The 24,404-nt window shown below is 37.5% G+C and overlaps 1 long non-coding RNA gene across 1 annotated transcript in view; it reads left to right on the top strand.

The window, feature by feature from the left end:
• LOC125755547 (uncharacterized) overlaps positions 1-24,404 on the top strand; it is a 305,824-nt gene that overhangs the window by 43,296 nt on the left and 238,124 nt on the right. The window contains exon 3 of the long non-coding RNA XR_007412277.1: positions 7,268-7,308. This is a non-coding gene — a long non-coding RNA (uncharacterized LOC125755547). The remainder of the gene's footprint in view (positions 1-7,267; positions 7,309-24,404) is intronic.

Below are 24,404 nucleotides of genomic sequence, written 5' to 3'. Positions count from 1 at the left end.
GGATTAGAAATAATTTGAATGGGGAATCCCTGGGTGGCGCAGCGGTTTAGCGCCTGCCTTTGGCCCAGGGCGCGATCCTGGAGACCCGGGATCGAATCCCACGTCGGGCTCCCGGTGCATGGAGCCTGCTTCTCCCTCTGCCTGTGTCTCTGCCTCTCTCTCTCTCTCTCTCTCTGTGTGTGTGACTATCATAAATAATAAAAGTTTAAAAAAAAGAAATAATCTGAATGGGAGAAGTTTAAGTGATCAGGATTCAGACTTCTATATAATGCTCCTCATCTCCTTCCTCCACGTACACACTTATGCTAACTCCTGAGTGGTCCTTCTGAGCTCAAGGCCATTATACCAGAGCTCTATGATAGAATGGAGTGGGCTTGTCACCTATCCATTAATGTCTCTGTAATACACAAAAGAAGGAGGCTAATTGCTCAAGAAGATAGAGTTAGGTTAACAAAACCATTCTAATTTATGTTTTGTCAGGTAGTGTTCCTCAACTCAGTATTTTCTTATCAGATTTGTATAATGTCAATGTATCTTTCATTTCTCCTTCAACATGAGTGATATTAGTAGTATATGGTGAGAAAATGTTCGAAGTAACTGACACCTGTTTTTCTTTCCTCACTTCCAAGATGAGATCGTTATCCAAGAGAGCTTTTAAGAAATGCCTATACCTTATTAAAAGAGATTGCAGCACACTTGCTATAGTCTGAATGTTTGTCCCCTCCATCCAATTCATATGCTGAAATCCTAATCTCAAAGGTGATGGTAAGTGGTGCCTTTGGAAAGTGATTTGGTTATGATGGTGGATACCTCATCAATAGGATTACTGCTCTTCATAGAAGAAACCCAGAGAACTCCCTTGACCCTTCTACCATGTGAGCATACAATTAGAAGAGGGCCCTAACCCAACCATTCTGGCTCTTTGATCTCAGACTTCCAGCCTCCAGAACTATGATAAATAAATTTCTGTTGTTTATAAGCTACCTAGCCTGTGGTATTTTGTTACAGTAGCCTCAACAGATTAAAATATCTCCATTATAACGGTAATTAGAAGCAATCTTGGAATGTATACTTTTATTAGTCTTTTTCTCTCCGTATTGCAGAATGTGTCTACTTAACTTTTTTGTCTGTAGATTCTATGCTTCATGAGGGCAGAGACTATGTCCTATTTATCTTCACAATTCCAGTGCTTGGCACAGGGTCCAGCCTATGGCATGTTTCAATAATTATTTAGTGAGCCAATATTTGTAGAATGAAGGAGTGGATATTAATTTTTTTTCTAGTTATAATGGAATTCCATTGTATGATTTTTGTTTGATGCCCAATTTCAAACAAGTTGTTTTTCTTGTCTGAAAGATCTGATAATGTCATTTTTATAATCTTTTGATTAAATCAAATGTACAGCATTTCCTTTCAAATATGTCAGCTTATTATTCTATAGTTCAGTCATCTCTCTCTGGGTAATGAGGAGCTCTGAACTCTAAGGGACAAGAGCTCTACATAATTCAAATGTATTATACTTGAAGCAACGTTTCTTTTCAGGTTAAAAATTATATTGGATTTTTTTTTTAATCAAGTGAAAGTTAACACTGACATTCACAGGAGAGTTTTTGTTCCCATTACAAGTCTTTGACTTTCATTTATTTGTGACCTATTTTTTTCATAACATTAAGTAGATGATGCCCCCTTTCAATGAGTAACTGGGGAAAAAGAAGTAATGAGGCATACATGAAATGAGTTAATACAGATGGAGGAAGTGATATACTTATGACATTGATATTATCACCATGATCCTTCTAAACATAATGATTTGAGGTAATTTATTAGTATTGATGGCATTTACTCACCTACAACCTGCTAATAAACATAAGGTAGTGAGTCATCACTGCCAGTGTGTGAGCTTCCTTAGGGAATTTTATTTAAATGGCCAGTTACATTTACTATATATTGACATGGTTGCACATAAGATTTGCAAGAATTTTTTCACTGTAAAATGAAAAAGAATAAACTTTTTCCAGGTGATTGCAATGGGAAAATCAAGTTAATTGAATTACATACTTGGTATTTAATGTCAGAGATTAATTTTAATGTAAACAATTATTAGATTTATTTTTTATTATTTATTTATTTTTAAAGATTTTATTTATTTATTCATGAGAGACAGAGAGAGAGGGGCAGAGACATAGGCAGAGGGAGAAGCAGGCTCCCTGTGGGGAGCCCATCCCGGGAAGCCGGGATCATGACCTGAGCAAAAGGCAGACACTCAACCACTGAGCCACCCAGGTGCCCCCAAAATTATTAGATTTAAAAATTATTCCCCAAGTTATAAAATGATACCCATTTGGGAAATTTTCTTTGATTTACAAATATACTTTTCAGAATAGGTAATCAAAGTGTGTATTTCATATTTTCCCAAAGTGATGGGCCATTTTTTCCCTTAAGCTTCAATAGAAAAGTAGGAAATTCATAACTCACACAATGACTAAGGATGAAAACTGCCATCCATTTAAGATTTATCCTTTTGCTATTATGTTTGTGTATCTAGTCGAATGCTGGACATTCCATAAATGAGTTGCTTCTACTCTAGCTTGAAGAATTATATTTGGGTTAAGGAGAGAAGGGAGGGAATCCTTGGGTCTGTAAGTATCAAGCTAACAGGTAAAGTCTTGCTCTCTATTTCTTTTTCAGACAGTGAGAGATACTATTGGGATAAAAATAATTTCCTTGGAAAGTAAGCATTTTAATAAAAATGTAAATTATTTTAGCATTAGTATTAAACTTCAGATTAGTAAGTATGGCAGTGATTGATGAAAATGTCGAGCACTGGCAAAAGTGTTAGTAATGGAAAATTTTTTTCAACCTGTCTGCGAGACAGCAATGCATTATTACCTAAAAATCATTTCATTAAAGGTAAACATTTATTTTACTCTCAAGATTCATATTTCATGTAAAGTCAAAGTTGAAAATACGGTAATTAGTCTCGGTGGAATTTGTGTCTCTGCTCTCATAAAGGTCATCTAAATTTTCCCAGATGTTATGATTAGTTTTCATTATTGCTTTTAGCTTATCTTTCTTTTTAGTTCCTCATTTTCTTTTTTTTTTCTTATCTTTTCCTGTTTTACCAGAACAAATTTCATTTCTCATGTAAGGACCAAGGGAAGATTAGAATTACTTATAATTGAAAAGTTTGATTTGAACCTCTTCTCTCTTTCTTTTTTTGGCCGTGTACCTCAATTTTCTGCTTGTTCAGAGCTGTGCTCGCGTTACTTTTACTATTTTCTTTCACACTGAGCTGTTTGGAAAAATGAAATCTCAGCTCCGAGTCTCTCAAATATTATTCTTGTGGCCCTCAAACTTTGAACGTTAGTCTTTGATTCTTTCATGTCCAAGCTTAATTTGTAGCTGATTCTCCCCTGTACTTTATTATGGATGTTAATGGTATTTTTGAAGTGATTTCACGTGAAATTAGGATTATGAATAGGATATTATGTTGAAAGTTTAGAGAGTACACTGACTTTCCTGATTTATGAGATCATTTAAACTGATTTCTGTAAAGCACATGCTTCACAAAACTGGTTTATTATAAGGCAAAGGACCTAGCAGAGCATACTAAGCAGCAAACCATTAGTCTCCCATGTAGTTAATCCAGTATTCTAATGGTGAAGCAAAGGAACTTTTGAGGGAGGGCAAATTAATGTTGTTTCAAAAGATTAGAGAATATATCCAAAATACCAGGAGATTTCAGAACTGAAAATTGACTAAACATAATGATCGATCCAAACCCATCTTGAGTTAATTTGTATTTTTAGGCAATGTCACTCTTGGATTATGATATTCAAGAAGGCAACTTCATGTTATTTATTAGTTTTTTTCTTTTATTTATCTCCAAACCCATTATTCCAATTATTAAGTAAGGTTCTTTTTTTCTTTTTTAAAGATTTTATTTATTTATTTGACAGAGAGAGAGAGAGAGAGAGAGAGAGAGCTAGCACAAATAGGCAGAGTGGCAGGCAGAGGGAGAAGCAGGCTCCCTTCTAAGCAGAGAGCCTGATGCGGGGCTCAATCCCAGGACCCTGGTATCACGACCTGAGCCAAAGGCAGACGCTTAATCAACTGAGCCACCAAGGCACCCCTTAAGCAAGGTTTTGTAGACAATTTTGTTAAACAAGTACATATTTATTTTACTCACATCTTGTGATCAAGCTCGGATTCTAGCCTAGTCTGTATATTTATAACATATTTAAAAATTTTCTCAGTAAGAAATACTTTAGACTTACAAACAATTTTAAGTATAGGTCAAAAATGAAATATTTGAAGAGAGCTTAATGAGGGACTGTTTACCAGGGTTTAGGGAAACCTGGATGATTATTTCAATAAGCCAGGGCTGGTAACAGTCCAGTTATTTTCTCTAGGTTTAAAGGGATGTGGTGTGGAATCTCTAAGGTGGCCCCCACTGATGCCCACCTCCCTGGAAGTGTGATGTTGATGCCCTTATCTATTCTCTTCCTCTTTAATGTGGGCTGAACCTAGTCACTTGCTTTTGGTATGTTCTCTTCAAGAACATATTGAAAATACTGGAATGTCACTTCTAAGATTAGGTTATGAAAAGACTGAATTTTGTCTTGCTTGGTGTCTTGATCACTTGCTCTGAGGGAAGCCATCGCCATGGTTTGAACTTTCTGTGGGGAGACCCTCATGATGAGAAACTCAGAGATGCCTCAGTCCAACAACCTGTGACACCATATGAGCGAGGGAAGTAGATTCTGTCTCATTTAAGCCTTCAGGTGAAACCATAGCTTCAGATGGCACCTTGATTACAGTCTTGTGAGCGACCCTGAAGCAGAAGTTCTCAGAATCTGTGAGACAATAAGTGCTTTCTGTTTTAAGCTGTTGAGTTTTGGGGCCACTGGTTATGCAGCAATAGATAGCTAATACAAAGAGTTAGGGGACGGCACAATTACAACAGAGAAGGCTATGTGGAGCTCTCCTGTTGTGAGCTATGTCTTTCGGTCAACAGTTATGTTCAGTTTTTGAGAAGCTGGGAGAATAAATACCCTGACTCCACTTCTTGTCTCTGGGTGTTTTGGGAGCTCCTCATTTGCCACCCAGGTCAGAAGGTGGGAGGCAAAGGAGCCCTTTAATGTGGTCCATTTTAGTTAACCTCTCATGGCTTGGAGAAGTAGGGAGGAAGGGAAGGGTGTTATTTATTTATTTATTTATTTATTTATTTATTTATTTATTTAAGTATTAAGCCCTACAGGAATCTGACTTTTAAAGGGTTTGGGTTGGGAGCAAGAGCCAGCAAAGGAGCCTTTTAAGAAATATACCTGCCCTACGACCCAGAAATTGCACTGTTGGGGATTTACCCCAAAGATACAAATGCAATGAAACGCCGGGAGACCTGCACCCTGATGTTTATAGCAGCAATGGCCACGATAGCCAAACTGTGGAAGGAGCCTCGGTGTCCAACGAAAGAGGAATGGATAAAGAAGATGTGGTTTATGTATACAATGGAATATTCCTCAGCTATTAGAAATGACAAATACCCACCATTTGCTTCAACGTGGTTGGAACTGGAGGGTATTATGCTGAGTGAAGTAAGTCAGTCGGAGAAGGACAAACATTATATGTTCTCATTCATTTGGGGAATATAAATAATAGTGAAAGGGAATATAAGGGAAGGGAGAAGAAATGTGTGGGAAATATCAGAAAGGGAGACAGAACGTAAAGACTGCTAACTCTGGGAAACGAACTAGGGGTGGTAGAAGGGGAGGAGGGCCGGGGGTGGGAGTGAATGGGTGACGGGCACTGGGGTTTATTCTGTATGTTAGTAAATTGAACACCAATAAAAAATAAATTAAAAAAAAAGATATCAGGAGACAAGGGAAAAAGAGAAGAGGCTGTATCAGGAAGGGAGTAGCCAGTTGGATCACGAGCTGCTGAGTGATCAAATTAAAAGGGAAGAAAGAGAAATATTATTTAACTTTGTTCTAAATGAGGCACTATGCTAAATGCTTTAATATATGTAATTTGTGTAAAATCATGGGAATAAATTGTTATTTTATAGATGAGGAGACAGAAATTATGTATCATACCTAAGGACAAATGCCCAGTTAGTGGTAGCAGTAATCCAAACCAACATCTCTACTCTCTAGGCTACTGTTTCTTCAAAGATCTCCACTGCAATAGCAGTATTTGCATTCTTCTATGGTTGATCAGCAAGTTTTGATAATTTACATTGAAGAAGATTTTAATTCTTAACTCTAATATCTTAGCCTACTGCTGCTACCTTTTGACCTTGTTATTCCTTGATGGAGGGTGGGAAGAGACAAGATATTTCCCATAAAGATTTTTGAGGGAAGACTGATAAAATTATAACTTGTTAAAAGGAGGCTATAAAATTTAAATGTATGTGACTCCATCCTCTATTAACACAGAAAAATTATGGTAAGTCATAGTTCATCCTGAAGTTTATTGCCACAAATATTGAATAACGCATGTTATAACATTATATTGACATCCTACTTCCACTAATAACCCAGGTACTAAGAAATTTATGCAATGCTGCCAGTCAGGCCACAATTCATGGTATAATTCTCAGTAGGTGTTGAAAAACTGATAGACTAAAGCAACATGATATCATTAAATATTTGAGCAAGGAGGAACTCTTTCATATAGTCACACTATTCTAGAAGGGATTTCCAGTTTGGTTTAAAAAATGAGTCTGGGGCACCTCCTCAGGCAGTTAAGTGTCTGATTCTGGATTTTGGATCAGGTCATGATCTGAGGGTTTTAGGATCCAGCCCTATGTCATCAGGCTTCAAGCTCAGCAGGGAGTCTGCTTGAGGATTCTCTCCCTCCCTCTTGCCCTCTCCCCCTGGTTGCATACTCTCTCTCTCTCTCAAATAAATTAATAAATCTTAAAAAAAGAGTCTTACCTCTTTACATATTTTTCTTAGGCTATCTAAGATATTGCAATACACATAGTTTTGGGGTGGCCAGATTGACTAGTGTTGGGTATAACTTCTCAATTTTATCATAGGTAAGCTGCAAAGTAAACTATTACCAGCTGGTGATTCCTATGTGTGCATCATCATTTGATTCTACTGTAAATTATTCAATTATTTCTCAGATGGATATATTTGGCTGCTAAGCTGTGGGTTTTTATAGAATAAATTAACTTAAGATCCTACTACCCAGAAGGCTGAATACTAGGGTATCATTTTAGTTTTGTTTTTACAATAAAAACCCTTTGTTCAAATTTCAGGGCAAGAATATGGAAGAAATGAAATTTTGGCTCTACAACTGGTAAGCTGGATCAATTGTTTTAAAATAGCACAAACTGGCACATAGTGGAAGCTCAATAAACGTAGTGATTGATGCCACTGATATTAGGGAGAGCATTTAGAATTTTAGATGCTCATTCATCTTCTACTCTTCCTAAGAAAAATGTCTCCTGATTTTAGCTATGCTACTTATGGCTTCCAGATGCAACTGCTCTCATTCAAGGGGGGAGGCAATGCAGTATATAAAGTTGGGAGCAAGGATATTGCAGCCAAACTGTCTGGGTTTGAATCTTAGCTTTTGTAGAAAAGCTGTGTGACTTGGGCAAGTTGCTTAACCTCTCTGTGTGTCAGTTTCCTCAACTGTAAAATGAGGATGATGATAATAATAGTTCCTACCTCATAGGGTTATATGCCTGGTATATAATAAATGAAGTCTTCTGAAACTTGCAGTCAATATCCAACCTGGAGTTCCTTTATCCAATTCCATTGTCTGTACCTTCACTCTGCTTCTGAAACCCACTCTCTTGGTCTGGTCACCCCTAGGGACTCCTGTTTTTAGACCTTTTGTCTTTTTAGCTCTTTCTTTCTTTCTTTCTTTCTTTCTTTCTTTCTTTCTTTCTTTCTTTCTTTCAAGAGAGAGAGAGAGAATGAACAGAGAGGAGGGGCAGAGGGATGAGTAGACTCTCAACTGAGCAGGGACCGACTCTGGGCTGAATCCCAGGACTCTGGGATCATGACATGAGCCGAAGGCAGACACTTAACTGACTGAGCCGCCCAGGCACCCCATAGCGTTTCACTGTCTGTAGTTTCATCATCTGTAGTTCTTGAATTTGTGAAGACTTCCAATCCTTGACATTTTTTTTTTGCCTTCTCAGTAACATACCTCTGCTGGATTATTTTTTTTTTCCTTCCTTCATGTACATCCTTTAAAATTCTCTGACCACCCCTTCCAACTCTCTTCTTTATCCACCATGCGATGTCAAACCTTGAATCAGTTCAACAGAGTCTTCTCTGGTTTTATTCTTGGGCTGCTGAACTTCAGTTGAAACCTAGAGCATTATGGCTCGTTGTCATTATAAAAAGTTTGGCTCTCCAATCCTAAGTAGACCAGAAGGCCCCCAGGTGATTCTTCTAGGTTCTTGTTGTTCAGCTCCCTTTCCTACTTCCTGTATTAAGATATTACAACTTTTATGTCTTTCCTCATGCTTCCTACTCTAAACCTTTCTCCTCATTAGAGCTAGGAGGAATGAATACTCTTGACTTCTACCACTGATTTTTTAGAACAGTCCTTATCTGCACCCATATTTCTCTTCTTCCCATTCTCTTTGAGTTCAAGATTAGTTTCTCTATTAACATTGTGGATCTCTCCTGCATTTTGAACCCCTTCTTCTCCTTTAATGCAATGTTTAAGTTTATTTTAAAAAGAAAACCTCAAGACCCTCAGTTCCCTCTAGCCTTAGGTTCTGTGAAGCATGGATGGATTGTCTTTATGTCCTCATCTCCCATTTATTCCTTAGCCATCTGCAATTTGCCCCCTCTCTTATTCTACCACTAACCATTATTTCTCCCTGAATCCATTGAATTTATTCTTTTTTTTAAAAAAAGATTTATTTATTTATTTAATTTATTTAAGAGAGAGAGGAGGGGGTAGTGGCAGAGGGAGAGAGAATCTCCAGCAGATTCCTCACTGAGCATGGAGCTCAACATGGAGCTTGATCTCACCACCCTGAGATCATGACCTGAACTGAAACAAGAGTCAGATGATGAACTGACTAAGCCACCCAGGCACCCCTGAATTTATTCTTTATCTTACTTCACTTCTCTGCTGCATTGTTAAGGATTTTCTTCTCAAAATCCTTCCTAGTGTGTTCTTCCTCATTACTTTCTGGCTTTCTGTGGTTTTCCTCTTACTTTCTGGCTGCTAATTAAAAAGTTCCTCTCAGACTCTTATTTCTCTTCCTGCTTCTTAAATGATGGTGCTCAAAAGGGCTTGTTTCTCTGCTTCTCTTTTAATTCATAAGCTCTATCTATATCATGTATTCTACTTTTAAATTCAATCCATAAATCAAAGACTCCCAAATTTTATACCTCTAATTCCATTCCCAAATTGATCATGTGATTCCTCAGACTAAAACTCAAACTTATCCTTAGTAATGCATTCAGAGCTCCTTGTGGTCTGATCTCTGCTTACCTCTTTAGCCTGATCTCCTGACACAATTTTATTCTAGCTACATCTAATTTTCTAAATGCAATGTGCTTTTCACTACTTTGAAAGTCCTTTTACTCTTTCTTGTTCACCTAGGCTTCCCACCTATCTGATAAGATTTGGTTCAGTTGTTACTTACTTTGTCAAACTCTGACTCATTCTCTTCTGCTTCTAGATAAATCTTGTAATGTTTCTGTTTTGCAATATCCTGTTCACATGTCTCTTATGTACCCATTCTATTGCATGGTAAGTGTTTACATGTCTTCCTGCTCTAAGAAAGCATGAGCAGCTTGAGGCAGGAATCTAGCTTGTGATTATCTTTATTTTTGTCTATCTATATAGCCCCAGTGCATAGCACAGAGCCAGATACAGAGTACGGGGATAAAAATGTTTATTGAATGAACCAATCAGTGATGCCTTTTATTATTCCAAGTATTATCACCTGCATCTTTTGCCCATCATGGCTCGCCACTACCCTTAAGAATAGTGGATTTAGCATTTCCAATGAACTATAGAGGATTTAAACACAAAGGATTTTAAAATTACCTGGATCAAGAGAATAGTTTTGTACATTTTAGGGAGCTGTGTGTATATTTGTGTAATTAGTGTAAAATATAAGACCTGATCCACACACCAAGGTCTTGAAAGACATCAAAGAATGGTTACTAGAGTGAAGGGTAAATTGCCCATCTAAAGAGAATCAGGCAGCAGGCCTAATAAATTCAGCACACCTTTAGCTTTGTCTTCTGATTCTAAATGGTTTCTGTGGGATTGTTTTGGTTTGATGTTGACACATTGATAAATCTGATTTTTTTCTGCGATAGGTGGGGGTCTGAGCTTGTGCACATTGCCAACTTAATGAGGGGGTCAAGGTGCGGGCATGGGCTGGCCATACCTTTAGCATTAGGGCATTGCATAGTGCTTTACACATACTTCATGTCCAAAATGTATGTGCTGAATGAATAAATCAATGAATCAGTGAACATTTTGGTGGTACTTTTGGTAAAGAGCAAAGAGAAAAGTGTGGTGACAGGATGTGACCATGTGTCATAAAAGTTTAGTCCACGTGTGGTCTTTGGCTCACCTTGATATTTGTGAGGATTCTTCCCCATAGCACAGAGCTCTAAAGAGAGCATGACTTGTTGATGACCTTTGGGCTTGCCTTCTTTGGGGGCACAGGTTTTCTCCTGTGTACTCACGTACAGGCTCATAAAGATAATTGGCCACCTGTTGTTTTGTTATTTAGTGTTCTACAATCTAGGGACAATTCCCTTCCCTTCTCACCTTCTCCTGGCCCATTTCTTTTAGAGAACAGGAATCTCAAGTAAATTAAATGGGATATTATCTCAAACAAACTTCAAATACACTGAGCAAAGCACAAAGGAAATGTATTCAGCTTCTAAGATGGTGTCATTAACAATAAAGAAAATAAGCATTTGAAGAAAATAAGCATTTGAAGTAATGCAGTTAGATGAGAGGCTTTATTTTTATTTAAATAATACATGGTTTTGTTAGATTTTAAAAAGTAATCTCTACTCCAGTATATCAGAATAACTGGGTATTAGGTCACTACAAAATTTCCCGTCCAGAAAAGCTTATAAGATTTATAAAAAAACAGAAATATTCAGTAATTAGATAAATTCTTGACTGTATTAAGTGACAAGCAAATTTACTAACACAGGCAATTTACATGGAAATCAGAGAAATAGTCAACCTAACATGCATCTCACTAGTTTTTTTTTTAGACAGAAATGATTAAACATGTAAATTCAAATTTAAATTATTCATAACTACAGCAGCAGCAGTATTAGCTTCAAGCATTATTAAAAGTGTTTTGCTAACTTGATAAACCATATATTAACTTTATGATAAATGAAAATGTTTCAAATCTTAATATGAGTTTTACACCCCAAATATTGCCACCTACCAAATATTGCCACCAAATATTCTATTCTTACATGGTCTGTATATAAGCTTCCTGAATTTTTAATAACACAATGAACACTGGAATCTCCCCAGATAAATCTTCCTTTGTGAAGAAATTCTCTCAGAAGGAAATAAGCCCAGAAACAAAATTAATGCCATCTTGTCCATCATGCTTAATATTTTCATACATCTGTTTTTTGTTTCAAAATTTAAAGCTTAGGCTACTTTTTGTTTTATTACAACCCCAAATAGCTTCGGAAAAAATTCCAACTTTATATAATAATCTTAAATTAGAACTGAGGTGCCTAGTTGATTGGCACAGATGCACGGGAGGAGTGCATTCACCCATGTTTGCAGAGTAAAAACTAATCTGTTCAGCATTTAGCTTAGGAAATAAGACTTCGTATTCAACATTTTTTCTCTTTTTTAAAAGGTTTATTTATTTGAGAGAAGGAAAGTGTGCACATGAGCACAAGTGGATGGAGGGACAGAGGGACCCCCACTGAGTGGGGAGTCCAACTTAGAGGTGGATTTCAAGATCCATGCCATCATCACCTGAGCTGAAACCAAGAGTCTGAGGCTTAATCGACTGAGCCACCCAGGCGCCCCTCAACACTTTTTTCTTTTTTGACATCATCAGGGACTTTGTCTTGTGTCTATCATGGATAAAGTCACATATCAATTTACATTGCTTTCTAATCAGTACATTCTTTAAAAGATTGATTTTGGGTACCACTTCATTAGAAGAGCCTAGCACATCCAGAGGATATTAGTATTAACTCTTAGCATTGGGAATTATGCACAAATATAGGTGATTATTTTGCTATGTTTAACAAAACTATCGATGTACAAACTAGCTGAGGAATGAAATTAGCTATAGATTTTAGAAATGTATCAGGTAAATAAATAAACATGTAAGTTGAAAACAAAAGTGTCAATACAGGCAAAATATAGTGATTTGCCTAATAGCAATGGGTGTTTGTGTTGCAGACATTAAGCCTGACATTTCTGCTTTTACTATTCATGCTATGTTCATCTGAAACATTCAAGTAGTAGATTTTTTTAAAAACAGAATTATGAGGACAACTTTTGCTTTGTATTTCCATACAATAGATCTATTGTATGGACCTATTGTATGGCTTCACAGGTGAACAAATGAAGTGATGGGATAGTGGATAGTGACAGTTTGGACCTTTGCTGAATTATCAGCTTGGGAGCTTCCTTCGGTTTGTAGACGGTTTTCCACCAGCCTGTAGATTGCGTTTTGTGCTGCTGTGGACTTAAGAGAATGACTATCTTTCTTAACTTGCTTGTTGGCTGACAGGAAGTAGACAAAATTGAACTTAACCAACAAAGTGACTAACTTTAAAGAATTCAGAAAGAAATTTATGTGTTGAATATTTAGGAATAATAACAGGGAAGAGTTTAGGGGCAGAGTGCAGTTCATGATTATGGAAGTACAAGTTCCCGAGGAAGAATATGATTAAAGAAAATAAAAGGCTAAGTGGGGAGCATAAAAATTTACAGGGTCTCCTAAGTGTTGAATCAAACAATGATATCTGAGATTTTATTTTCTCAGCCGCTTATGGCACACACAGCTGAAGAAAGCAATGTAGGAAAGTTCATGCCAACATAGCAGGAAAAATCTTATTCTTTGGGGTGACAAAAGGTGACACAGTTCTTGGCTGGCTGTTTTGGGTTAGCAGAATTTTGTGAAAGGAAGTTTGAGCTGCTAGGAAATCTATTTTTTTTTTCTTGAAAAGCTGATTTTCCCCATGAAAAACCCTGAGGTGAAAATTGCTACTTTCACACTATCCTTTGCAGAAATATTAATAAATGCCATTCTGTTAAGTATTAATTAAAATAGTACTCATTCGATTCTATTTTATCCCATGTTGTAAAAAGAGTGGAAATAAAGCGCTCACCCTGTCTTTTGGATCTGTTAAATCTCTCTACTGTACATGTGAAAGTATATAGGCAAATTGGATTCTGTAGGGGTTGTTACATTCATTCATTCATTCATTCATTCAGCATTTATTTTTTGAACAGTAGGTACTGGGAATACTAAACAAAACAAAATACTAAATAAAAACTTGAAATATAATGTTAGAGCCCTGCTTGAAATATGTACCAGGCAGTTGAGAATGATTGGGAATGATTGAAACTTACATTTTTACAGGAGACTAAAGGTACTGGCAGGAATAACTCTATAAGAGAAAATTCTAAATTCTTGACTGAAAGCAAATTTACTAGGCAATTTACTCAGAGAAATAGGCATCTCACACAGAAATGTGATTTTTAAAAGGATGGAGGGGACAGAGGGGACCCCCACTGAGTGGGGAGTCCAACTTAGAGGTGGATTTCAAGATCCATGCCATCATCACCTGAGCTGAAACCAAGAGTCCTGAGGCTTAATCGACTGAGCCACCCAGGCGCCCCTCAACACTTTTTTCTTTTTTGACATCATCAGGGACTTTGTCTTGTGTCTATCATGGATAAAGTCACATATCAATTTACATTGCTTTCTAATCAGTACATTCTTTAAAAGATTGATTTTGGGTACCACTTCATTAGAAGAGCCTAGCACATCCAGAGGATATTAGTATTAACTCTTAGCATTGGGAATTATGCACAAATATAGGTGATTATTTTGCTATGTTTAACAAAACTATCGATGTACAAACTAGCTGAGGAATGAAATTAGCTATAGATTTTAGAAATGTATCAGGTAAATAAATAAACATGTAAGTTGAAAACAAAAGTGTCAATACAGGCAAAATATAGTGATTTGCCTAATAGCAATGGGTGTTTGTGTTGCAGACATTAAGCCTGACATTTCTGCTTTTACTATTCATGCTATGTTCATCTGAAACATTCAAGTAGTAGATTTTTTTAAAAACAGAATTATGAGGACAACTTTTGCTTTGTATTTCCATACAATAGATCTATTGTATGGACCTATTGTATGGCTTCACAGGTGAACAAATGAAGTGATGGGATAGTGGATAGTGACAGTTTGGACCTTTGCTGAATTATCAGCTTGGGAGCTTCCTTCGGTTTGTAGACGGTTTTCCACCAGCCTGTAGATTGCGTTTTGTGCTGCTGTGGACTTAAGAGAATGACTATCTTTCTTAACTTGCTTGTTGGCTGACAGGAAGTAGACAAAATTGAACTTAACCAACAAAGTGACTAACTTTAAAGAATTCAGAAAGAAATTTATGTGTTGAATATTTAGGAATAATAACAGGGAAGAGTTTAGGGGCAGAGTGCAGTTCATGATTATGGAAGTACAAGTTTCCCGAGGAAGAATATGATTAAAGAAAATAAAAGGCTAAGTGGGGAGCATAAAAATTTACAGGGTCTCCTAAGTGTTGAATCAAACAATGATATCTGAGATTTTATTTTCTCAGCCGCTTATGGCACACACAGCTGAAGAAAGCAATGTAGGAAAGTTCATGCCAACATAGCAGGAAAAATCTTATTCTTTGGGGTGACAAAAGGTGACACAGTTCTTGGCTGGCTGTTTTGGGTTAGCAGAATTTTGTGAAAGGAAGTTTGAGCTGCTAGGAAATCTATTTTTTTTTTCTTGAAAAGCTGATTTTCCCCATGAAAAACCCTGAGGTGAAAATTGCTACTTTCACACTATCCTTTGCAGAAATATTAATAAATGCCATTCTGTTAAGTATTAATTAAAATAGTACTCATTCGATTCTATTTTATCCCATGTTGTAAAAAGAGTGGAAATAAAGCGCTCACCCTGTCTTTTGGATCTGTTAAATCTCTCTACTGTACATGTGAAAGTATATAGGCAAATTGGATTCTGTAGGGGTTGTTACATTCATTCATTCATTCATTCATTCAGCATTTATTTTTTGAACAGTAGGTACTGGGAATACTAAACAAAACAAAATACTAAATAAAAACTTGAAATATAATGTTAGAGCCCTGCTTGAAATATGTACCAGGCAGTTGAGAATGATTGGGAATGATTGAAACTTACATTTTTACAGGAGACTAAAGGTACTGGCAGTCAAACTAGACCTTCAAAATCAAAGGATTTTGCTGGATGAAAAAATAGGCTAAGTATTCTAGATAGCATAAAACCCTGGAAGCATGAAAAGGCTGATGGGCTGAATGCTGGGAAAGGCTCCCTTTCCTCCTTATGGGATTGCTTCCTGAAGGATACATGATTGAAGCAGAACTTAAATTCTGGCATGGGTTTGGTTAAGGAAGAGAGCAGGAAGATTTGTGTGGCTATAGGGACCCATCTGGGAGGGTAAATTTTCACTGGGGACAGCAAGCAGGCACATAAATATTTGTTGTTTTGTTGTTGTTGAATTTTATTTGTCTAAGTAGAATGGAGAAAAACAGTGCAGGATGATGTCTAGGAAGTAAGGGTGAGGCATTCAGGGAGGGTTTGGGTCCTCACTGGTTTGTGAAAGAGATTATCAGGACCACATCTCTAAAAGAGAAGCAATTCAAATGCCAAACATCATAGTGTTTACCAGCAGGAGATTTAGTTTGTACTGCAAGGGAGTGTGGACTTACCCCCAAAGCAAATATACAATTGTGTGTGTTTTACTCGGCTGAAGGCTCTTGAAATCAATTTCTAACCCATAAAATAGAAGTTTCCCAAACCAAATCCACTATAAAATTTATCTCTGTGGAAAGGCCATAGCTGTTACAGGAGGGCAGGATGGTAGATCAGAAGGCTTTTCTGTTTAAATATTTAAATAGATTTCTATTTGAACAGCTAAATGAAACCAAACTCACTTTCTTATCTCAATAATTAAAAAGAAAATTGCTGAGCTTTCTTTGCCAAGTGCTCATGCCATTTCCCCCGTCTTGAGCATTCGTTGCTTATTCAAGTGCCTGTGGTTTGGTTCCTTTTTGGAATAACTCAAGCGGTCTTTCAGCAAACCACATTTCCGGAGCAACCGTGGGTCTGACTTCATTGGCTTCTTAATGAAGAACAGACTGGCTTAATGATTAATTGCCACACAAATGGGGCTGAACCATGCCTCACCCAGCCTGTTCCTCAAGAGGACAGGCTTCTGGGGCTCAGCACACTTCCTGTAATTGACAGCCATAGATCTGTTTCTGTTAGTGATGATTGCATCAGAAGGTGCCTCTTTTACTTGTGCTAGACAGGATAGTTTTAATTTTGACTTCAGATCTTATCTGTTAATATTTCCCCTGCAACATTAGTTGAGTTTTTCGGTCTTCCTTTTCATTACCCCACTAATTCATGATCATTTCAAAAAAATTAGAAAAATACAGATAAACAGAGAAATTAAGAGCAGCTAAAATTTTTGCCATTTACTTACTGATTACAGTCATTAGCATTTTAACGTTATTCCTGATCTTTCTTCCTACAGATCTATGCATATAAAATATGTATCTATATATTTGAAACACTACAATATATGTAACCATATCTATATCAATATCTATACACATACATGTACACATGCATACACATACTGTTTTAACTTTATTATTAATATATTTCAAGTCAATAAGTATACATTTATTTTATAATTTTGTAGAATCAAAGATTGGCATCATCAGTTGCTTGAAACTCTTCACGTTTCCCTGGGATCATGATTTGGTGGTATTAATATACTACGTTTCTTTGATACAGTTATGTGGTCCTAGCAAAATTGGAATTATGCCACTTAAAATAATGGGCATAATAAAAACAGTACAAATATTTAAAGCAACTCAGGACTTCTATAAACACCTATGAAGAAATTTACCAGTCTTTATTTCCTGTTTGGTATCCAGCCTATTCTTTACGACTATAAAACAAAAGCGAACATTTTGTACCACTGGCCTTCTGTAAATAGTTTATGACCATGTGGTTATCTGCTGTCTGGCGCGACAGGAGTTTAGAACCACCATTTAGAGAAAGGCCAGCCTTCCGCAGCAGGTACTACGTTTGCACTTGTTTAAACGGACACCAGCAGAGGGCAGCGCATGTCCAGGACATAACCCACTCATAGTAAAGGGCTGCTGAAGAGCCGTGGAGAGCCTTTTAATATTGCTCTAAATGCAAATGACATGCTATTTTACTGGAACATTATTAGTTACTTAGTGAAATATTTTAAGAATTCGAAGTCCTGACATTAGAAGATGGAGGTAACACAGCAAACTTGGAAGTTTTATTCATTTAATAAACTTTTTATTGGTCACATACAAATGGCACACGGTAGAAATCTATACATAAGGCCAAATCTCTGCTACGGATCAGCAGGAGATGAAGATGTAAATGTATCCAAGCGCCATGACAACACTCATGCTGGATGAATTAATTCTAGAGAAACTCAGAAGAGACCCATCAGAGGAGTTATATTTGAACTGATTCTTGAAGGATGGGAATTTCCTAGATGGGTGTGGTCAGGGAGGAAGGTAATGATGTGGTTAAAATGTTGGGGTAATGGTGGGTGATTTAATTTTCTATTACCACAAAATTAAGACTGAATCTCCAGAAGAGGGTTCCAGAACATAACACAAAAAATAGTGAGGGACGCCTGGGTGGCTCAACGGTTGAGCATCTGCCTACGGCTCAGGGTGTGATCTGGGGCTTTTAGGATTGAGTGCTGTGTCAGGCTCCCCACCGGGAGCCTGCTTCAATCTCTGTGTCTTTGCCTCTCTCTGTGTCTCTCATGAATAAATAAAACCTTAAAACAAAACAAAACAATAGTGAAAAAGCTGTTATTTGTTAGTAGACTTTTTGCTATTGTTTAGAGCAAGTGGCTGAAATGTAATAAACACATTCAATCCAAATGCACAGTGATATTTATCATGAGCCATCTTCAGGTAGTGACCAAATTCTATTGCTTTCTTCTGGTGGCTCAATGAGTCATATACATATACTGTGATTTCTTCTGACGTTTAGAGGAAAAGGGGTGGAAAATGTGTTTAACCTGTATCTCTTCATTGTTCTTAGAGCTGGTGGGCAATTGTCACAATTGGTGTCTTAATCAGTGGTAAATTCCTGTGACCTGCCTATTTCATGGATTGATTCACATTCCCTGAGAGCCCATGACACCTTTGGATCTGGATGGGGTCTGGTTTTCCTTTGTCTTTTCCCACAGTGTCGAGCTAACATAATATGCTTATGCAATACAGCCTTCAATGTGGACTGACATTCCCTATAAGGCCACACTCTTCTTGTCTTACACAAAAGAAAATGATGCTAGAGGAAAGGACAATGGAGAATACATAGAGAGGCTATAATTAGTGTTCCACATGACGGGACAATCTTCAGTGTAGACCTGAGTTGAAGCCCAGAGGCAGGAAGACAGTGTATAGAACTTTCCACACTTTCCACTGTGTTTCCAGCTATTCAAACCTTTTGTTTAATTAACAAATATTTGTATAGAGTGGTGAAGACAATCAACTAGAAGAATGAGTTATTATGATTATTTTATATTAAATCCCACTCTTTCTACAGCTGCTTTAAGTCTGTATTTTGGAAAGCATTCACAGAGAACAAAGAAACTAGAGTGGTTTGTGCTCATGGGTCTGTACTTATACAATATTCCTTTGTTTTTCTTTTTCTTTTTTTGCATCAGGAAGTATCTGGCAAGTAGCTATAACCAAGGTAGCAATATTCTCTTTTGACTAGTCTATTTTTTAAAAAGTATTTATTTAGTTATTTGAGAAAGAGGGAGAGAGCATTTGTGCACACCTGTGCAAGCAGGGAGGGTGCAGAGAGAGAGGGAGAGAAATCCTCAAGCAGACTCCCTGCTCAGCCTGGAACCAGCGGGCCAATCCCAGGACCCTGAGATCACGACCTGAGCTGAAAGAAGGAGTCAGCCGCTTAACTGACTGAGCCCACCAGGCGCCCTTTGACTAGTCCTCCCCTAATTGGATAGTCATCTGCTAGAGAGTTTTAAATGAAATTTAGAGAATCTTCCTAAGTGAAGCAGGAACCTCAGAAATTATAAAGGAAAGATCAACATATTTGACTCCTGAGTTAGGTAGGATAAAACCAAACTGCTATTGCAAAGAATTTCCCCCTCCAAGTGACTAAAAGATACAAAAGTTTATTAACAGTTCTGAGGCAAGCATTCCAGCTGGTGGGTAGGCTGTGGGGGGACCCTGTGGTCATTCAGGAACTTGGGTTCTTTTCTGAGTAGACAAATAGCAGTGTGTCGGTTCGGTTATCATTTTATTGCCTTTAAGCTCCACATTCACTTTCAGTGCATGCTCTCTGGTAGTGAACAAGATTCCTTTAAGCATCTTTCCTTTATAGTGTGCAAGATGTTAGGCTTTCTCAGTAGAGGGTGCTGGAGGGATGTTGCAGGGAGCAGGGGCTTTTCCTACTGTTTCTGGTGGTTGTATGGTGGGTCAGCAGTGTGGGTGTGAGGATGCCCTGTAGAGTTCTGCCCCAAGTGTGCACGCAGAATGAGAGGTTCTTTGGCTACTTTACAGCCTCAGCCAGGTCTGGTGATGATTTCCTGAGGCCTGCTAACATGAAACTTGGTGCTGAAGTCCTCCTGACTGCAGGGGTGCCATAATTTCCTATGCAGACCTGTGTTCCAGGGGCCCGCTCCTGCATGCCTATGCCTGCCTACACTCTGGAGGGCTGCTTCCTTCTTGTCTGATGGCTATGGACCAACTCTTGCTTGGGCAAACAAGCAAAAGTCTGCTATCCAGTGGGCTGAACTCATTGAGGCCTGAACCCAACCCTTAGAGGAGGAGCTCCTCCTATCACACAGCTGTTCATTTATCTGAGTTTGGTAATTCTTTATATTAAATATCCTCCTGGTTTCTATCTCCTGATTGGATCTTGACTAATACATGTGACTTTGTCATCTCTCACAGTATTGTCCTTTCCATGCTCCAGACTGGGCTGTCATGTCCAAGTTCCACTTGGTGGAAGGAGGAAAAGAGCATGGAGAGGTCATGGCTACTTTTTAAGGCCTAAATCTGGGAAGAGGTACACACTGCTCCTGCGGACATTGCATTGGTGAAAGTTAGTCCCATGCCACACCTCACTGCAAGGGAAGTATAGTCTAGTCACGTGTTGAAGAAGAAACCAGAATGGATTTTGGTAGGCAATTGAGAGTCGCTACCACAATTATCTATTTAAAGACCTATATGGCAAAAGACATCACAAACAAAAGTAAAAACTGTGAACTGGGTTTTCTGAGAAGAAAGTTTGTACCACATGTGGAGATCTGTGAGAGAGTTTTGAGAGATATTAGCCATATGCCAGAAAAAGGGTTAATATCCCTCAAAGATCTCTTACAAATTGACTCCAAAAATAAAACTCAAATTAGGAAACTGAAAAGGCTGAACAATCAATAAAAAAACAAGTATAAGATAAATCCCACAGAGAGGATATTTACCCTCAGGAGTGGTTAGGAAAGTGCAACCAGGAGTTAGAAAGTGCAACTACTTTCCATCTATTAGATTGGCAAAATTTACACACTAAAAATATCCAGTGAGAGAATATGCACTCATTTCTTCCTAGTAGAAATATAATTTACTATAACATTTAAGAAAAGTAGGTTATATATCTAAAAATAAATAATACAGTTACCTTTTTACTCAGGAGTCCTATTTTTGGAAATCCATTCCACTGAAATAAAAAGTCTAGTACATATGAAGTTTATGAATGTATTATTTGTGTAGGAGCAAAACTCTGAAAGTAATTTACATGGGCTTCAATAGGGGAAGATTAATTGTATTACATCCATACTACGGTATCATTCAGCAATTAGTAAGAATGAATTCATCCTATGTTTACTGATCTAGAGTTATATCCATAATATACATAAAACTAGTAAAAGTAAAATGTGTATTAAAAAGTAAAAGTAATATGTAAAAGTAAAATAATATGTATACAAAAGATTCCATTAGTGTATAAATAAATAATCAGGAAAGTCCATACATTTGTATCTGTGTTTTAACATATTTGTAGGAAAAAAGTTGTGGGAGGATGTATACAGGGCTTTCATGTGGATGGAAGGAATAGAGAGGAATTGGGAAGGATAATTAAAAAATAATTTCAAAACTATTTGTTTCACTGCCAATGTGAATCCTTTTCTCCCCCAATTACTTTTGCAAACAACAACAACAACAACAACAAAAACTTACGCATCGACAGGTGAGAATTTCCATCACTCCCCTACAAACCACCAAGGCCTAAAAAGAAAGAGCCAGTCAGTTGTAAAGCTACGATGTGTTTAAGGAATGGTTAGCTTCCCAGAAGTCTGATTCATTGAAACCCTCAGTCCTCAGGAAAGCAAATCAATACCTGTCTGTCTGCCTTGGTGACTGGGTTTGTTGATTGTGTTGTAGTATATTATTTTGCTGATAAGGAGAAAAAGTAAGCATTTTCGAAAAGTAGTGATGACCTAATTGCAGATCCAGGAATGAAACTCTCCATCTTCAGTCTGCTTTTTGGCCTGAGTTACTCTTGGTTTCCAAATTCTTCTCTTAAACACAATGTATGTTCTTACAGGTGAAACAGATCATCAAAGGAACCCTGAGTCATGAAAGGCACGTTTGACATTTTTTTTCTTGATATTGTGGTGATTAAAGGCTTTCCTGTTTTCTAGAATAAGAAGGGGAATTGTTTTGTCAAATGTTTGGCTATAAATTGCACACATAATCATAATGAACTTTAGGTCTTACTTGGGTATTAGTTGTGAGGTAGAGAAAACCTCTTCACCTGGGTGTCTAAGAAGGGCAGTTCCAGTTTCGCTTCTTACTTGATAAACTATTGATACATAATGACTAAAAGTAGGATAATGTTTAAGTCTAGGGGGGCTGGGAGAGGACTTTCATCAAATGGGTGTGTAGCTTCTGGGGTGATGATAATGATGTTATTTCTTGACTAGGTATTTTGTAATTTGTCAAATATACATTTATGTTTTATTCATTTTTGTATATGTGTATTACATAAAAGAAAGAGGAAGGAAGGGATGGAAGGAAGAAGGAATGACGGGGAAAAAAAGGGAATAGTTGGCTTTGACAGGCAAGTGTGACCAAAGGGAGAAGTAATGGCGTTAAAAATGTCTGAGAGACAGTGGTTATAATTATGAATATATGAGTAAGCAGTATATGGCAAAAATGAAAAAAGATATTTTTAACCTAAAATATATAGTAGTACTTGATTATCTGTCTTAGCCTGGGGTCCTTAGGAAATAGTCTGAGGCACAATCTTACATATTAATAGTTAATCGTGGAGTGCAAAGCCAGGATCAGGAGTGAGGGCAGAGAGGTAGTGGCAGGAAAGGAGCGATGGAAAATGCAATGGGGCATGTTAATGAGCTGGCCAGAGCTTTGTGATGTGTGCAGAGGATTACTTGGCTTTACGAGACATCTGCACGGAGGCTGTAGACTAACTGTGCCTCAAATTAGTCTCAGATCGGGGAGAGAAAGCGAAGAAAATATGTGCCAATTCTCACATTTCAATAGTCAAAGTTTGCTCCATAGATATTACCTACCTTACACTTCCATTTTGTGCCTCTTAGTCCCTTCAGCACTGGCTTGGGAATCTGAATTCAAGACATCAGGGGCAGCAAATTCTGTATGAACAGTAGCCCTAGGGAATGAGCAGGTGAAGCAAACCCCAGTCGGGGCATTCTGTCTGCCCAGAGTCTTCAGACTTCTGAGTCTTGACTCTGCATTTGTGTGTGTGTGTGTGTGTGTGTGTGTGTGTGTGTGTGTACTGAGAAAATCCTCCAGTGTTTGATGCTTCAGGGGCAACAGCGAATCAGATGATGGATGGCAAGAGGTAAGGTACTATCAGGGCATGTCTACAAGCAATAGGTAGGAACTGGGACAGACACTTTTGCAGCCTGGCCAGCCATGCAGGTGGAGTATCACGAGGACATGGCCCCACAGCAAATGCAGCAGTGGCCCTTCTGTTGGAGAACACAACTTTGTATCAGTGGTTTTCAACAGTGCAAGATGATCTAATCGAGTCACTGGTAGCGTTGAGCAGAAAACCTTGACAGCAAATCCAGGGAGGCATAAGTGGAGTCCAGTACATTATCTGTGTTGAAAACTTAATCTTGCTTTTTTTTGGTCAGCTATTCAGTACCTTTTTTGAGTAATTTGATATATATTCTAAAAATGCAAATTTAATAACTTAATAGTGATTTATCCCAACCCAACTCTTCCCTGAATTCCCTCCTAAAAGGAAAAAATATGTATTAAGCTTATGAAAGTTGTGTTTAATTTGTCAGTACAATTTTTTGTATTAGTATCAGTAAATGAGAATAAACCTGAATATTTCTATAACCATTAAAGAAACTGAATCAGTAGTTAAATACCTTCCAATTAAGAAAAGTTCAGGCCCATAAGGCTTTACCTATGATTTCTATCAAACATTTTAATCAGGAAATATTCCTATCTTAAATCAACTATTCCAGAGAATAGACAAAGAGCATTTACGTTTCAACTCATTGTGTGCAGATAGACTAACCTTGATGCCAGAAATGGGCAAACTAAACATATCATTAGGTCTGAATATTTAGGTGGTAAAATTATTAAAAAAAAGTAAGGAAATGGTTATCCTAACAGTCAGATAATGCTTAACTCTAGGAGGGTAGGAATGGTTTTGAATCAAAAAGAGGAATATTCTGGTAAGTGTGCTGACAATGATAATGACTTTTGGCAGATTTTTCTTCATTCACCTCACTTCTGGGTATGGGAGTTTTCCTACACATTCTCTGGGTGATCTCCTCTATTTCTAAATGCATATGTCCAACCCAGATGTCCTCTCTGACCTCTAGACTCTTAAAAACCAAAATTCAATTAAGTTTTAAAAATTTTATTCACTTTGTTCAGTGATTCATGAATCAGGCAGCATTCAATCTAGTAGATTCAAAGAAGATCTGAAAAACTACATATGGAAAGAGATTTTATAGGCAGAAGGGAGCAGGAGCAAGGAAGTTGTACTAGACAAAAAAGTGGATTAGTTATCAAAAGTTTACTTTCCTTATAGGGGATGGTAGCGT

Source organism: Canis lupus, chromosome 8 (genome assembly GCF_003254725.2).
Source record: "Canis lupus dingo isolate Sandy chromosome 8, ASM325472v2, whole genome shotgun sequence".
Lineage (NCBI taxonomy): Eukaryota > Metazoa > Chordata > Mammalia > Carnivora > Canidae > Canis > Canis lupus.
Note: the sequence above shows the minus strand (reverse complement) of the source record. Positions and strands in the feature narration are given on the sequence as shown.